This window comes from Macrobrachium nipponense, chromosome 5 (genome assembly GCF_015104395.2).
Source record: "Macrobrachium nipponense isolate FS-2020 chromosome 5, ASM1510439v2, whole genome shotgun sequence".
Lineage (NCBI taxonomy): Eukaryota > Metazoa > Arthropoda > Malacostraca > Decapoda > Palaemonidae > Macrobrachium > Macrobrachium nipponense.
Window position 1 is genome coordinate 1046132 of NC_061107.1, and position 3556 is coordinate 1049687.

Below are 3556 nucleotides of genomic sequence, written 5' to 3' on the forward strand. Positions count from 1 at the left end.
AATGTTTGAGGCATTTACCTTCACTTTATGACCACTTCCCACTAATTCCGTCTGAGTTCTCTTTTCTCTGTCAGTCACCTCTCAATTTCAATAAATACTTAAAGTCTTCAGCACATCCTGCTATCGTCAATTTCCTCCCATCTGACACGGGAAAGGAAAAGTCACGAAACTGGAATTTTGTCCATTAAGGGAAAAGAACCACAGAGGGAAGGTAGCCTTACCTAACTGATCGGATTGTATTGTAGAGATTTAGTTACTCGAAGTTGTGTATCATATAACGACATGCATTAATATACAGGTGTCTTATATTATATATATATATATATATATCTATATATATATATATATATATATATATATATATATTACACATATGTCTGTGTGTGAGTGTGTGTCTTCTAGCCATGAATTTGGAAAAGAACTGATCTGGTAAGAATGATAAAATTCTATTTCAATAACGCCTTCTTGAGAATAGCAATCATCACTTCTGATATTGCAAACAATGAAGAGTATTTCACTTGTAATTTATGCGTCTTTAAAATCACTATATTCCTGGGCCTCGTCATTGTTAATCGCATAATTACCCCACCTACAGTCTAAAGAAAAGTTTCAGGATTAAACCGTTTCACTACCTCGCATCTTCAATGGGTATAATACCCATCCTAGCGTTCTGCTTCATTATCCGAGTCAATAGAAGCTGGCTCATTTCCGCGCACCTGAGCTATTGTCAGGCTTACCTGTATCTAGAATTCATTTACCTTTACATGGCTGAATGAATTTCGTATCAGTTTCACAGTTTCCATTTTCATTTTGAACAGCACTTGGACTAGACGCTACTTATCAAGTTGGTGGGTAAATTATCTATCCTTTGCCTTTTGGAGGCTTTGGAATACTTTACTTCTTCCATTCAAATGCTTGTTTATTTCAACCTGACCTCGATGCTCGACTTTGTAAATGGCATCTCTTGAGCGATGTCTTTCGCTGGTGTTTATCCAGACCCTTCGCGAGAGTTCTGTCACGGTTAAGTGGAGCAATACGGTAACCAAATATACTTATTCACTTTTAAGTACTTCTCTGTAGGGCACATTTTGAAAACAGCTTCAAGCGCACAGGAAACCATTTCAAAAGGAGCATTACAGACCTTCACGTAAGTAAACATTCCGCATGCTGAACTCGTACCCATCCACGATTGAACTTCAGTTACTTGATTTTATTTTCGTGTTTTCCACTGACGAACAGAATAGCTTTATGGCTTCACTTCGCAACACGCATTTTCTCTCGTTAGCGCCACAAATACCGTTGGACGTTATCGGGGATTATGATATATCTCGGTACATTCCTGGCACAACACATTGATATAAGCTAGACCAGTAGAGAATCATGGGGAAGGTATCAACCCACCCACGTTATTTCACACCCCTCTTCTACGGGTCGTCAGGCTTCTCGCCTTTCCATTACAACCGAAGGGTTTACGTTACTAGTTAGGAAGAGCAAATCCTCTGAGTCTTCATCATTTAAATGCCAGTCTCCTTTCGTCGGACCAGAAAAGATCGAACTGCTTAAACTGAACTGGCCACTGCAGAATGTCTTGCAAACAAATCCCAAGGTTTTCAGAGTGGGTTATCCGGCGTCCTTTGATATCCAGTATGACATAATTAGAGATATAAAAGACGTTTATTTATCCAGTTTTTAATGAGTAAAAAAATATCACCAATTCAAGAGTAATTGTGCTGCCCAATCTACGCAACATGCAGGAATAAATAATGGCCAACTCTATATGGATGAATAGGGGACTCAAATAATGGAGGTAAAAATAGCGTATGATTCCAACACAGACGAAAAGTAGGAACGGATGGAGATGTTCAATTGTGCAGTTCGTGCATCTACAAGGATGATTGGTGGTTACTGGTTTATTTGTGTGGGCATGTGTTAAGGATGGATAACAGGGAGGGAGTGAAGAGGGCTTGGGAGGAACCTGTTAGAGGAAGAGGATCGAGAGGGAGACAGAGACTGAGATTGAGAGATAAGTGAAGGCAGATATGGAGGGAAGAGGTTTAACGGAGGATAATGCCTTTGATAGAAGGCAGTGGAGAAAGCGCATCAGGCAACCGACCCCTTAATGTAGGGATAACGGTGTGTACGAAGAAGAAGAAGGTTTATTGGAAAGAGGAATAGATATAAAACAGTTGGACGATAAGATAATTTAGTAGAGCAAAAGAACCGCCCTTAAAATTCAGTTAAAAAATACACACAGGCGAATCAAATGGAGGGTAAAAAAGAGAGAATGAAGGATATTGGGAAATACTCGAATAACATTGGTGGAAACAGAGAAAGATGACCGTAGTGAGTTTTAGAAGTAAGGGAAAAATTATTTTTCTCTGAGGAGAATAATTGAGGGAAGGAAGATATATCTCTAAATGAGAAGTTTTCATTCTATAATACACTTCACGTCAAGAAATGCAATGCGAAAAAAATAAAGATTTTTCTAAAAATATTTTAAACACTAGGATTTTTGAAGTAAAAGTCAGAAATGAGAACAAAATTCAATGAGGCTATTGTAAACCTAAAAAAAAAAAAAAAAAAAATTCTAGTAATAACTTGAATTTACGAAAATCTGCGAAAAAAAATTGTATTGAAAGCACGAAAGGTTAGCAACAGAGATATCTATTCTGAAGGTTTCCAAGATAATTAAAATAAAAGGAAAGGTGAATGTGAAATGCAGAATACGCGATTTTAATGATTCTGCAAAATTCTTTTGAAAATTTAGAAATCGCCTGTAATGAAATACAATATGACAGACAAAAGATATTAGGCTGATTTAGTTCACCCCTACACATGTGGTAATTATGAACGCAGATATTGTCTCGTACAGATCCGAAAATACCAGAAAGAGGGAATATAGTAGATTCACATCAACCGTGCATTTGATGTCTAGGCCAGTCCCATACGTCGCTCCTGATTGGCAGTTGATAAGCCATTTACAGGGCTGGAAACTCAGTCTCTCTCGAGAGTTCACATGGTAGATCTATGCCCCACCTCTCTTGAGGATAAGTCTTTCAAAAGTATCCCTCAGGAGAGGGGGTGGTACATCCATCCTGCCTATGTCAACTCTCTCGAGAGACTGAGAGTTTCCAGCCCTGTGATTGGCTTATCAACAACCAATCAGGTGCGTCGTGAGGAACTAGCCTAGACATCAAATGCACGGTTGATGTGAATCTACTATACCTAGAATGGAAACGAAATTCTCGAACTGTTCGATGTATAAAAATGAACAACTGAAGTTACGAGGCTGCAAACACTGACCAGAACTTAATAAAAATATAAAGCAAAAACCTATAATCGCATCACAAAGTTCTGTTACTCAGCACGTTAAGAAAAGTATGCGAGCCGAGGAAATGGAAGAATGTGCCTTCAGTAGATTAGTGTTTTCACGTCACTAGTGCTCTGGGAAAAAGTAACTCTACGCCTGGAAAATGGATTCAGAAGTTTCAACACAAAAAGGGAACATTACAGAATACGTAAAATGAAATATAGTTTATTTGAAGGATTAAACTGG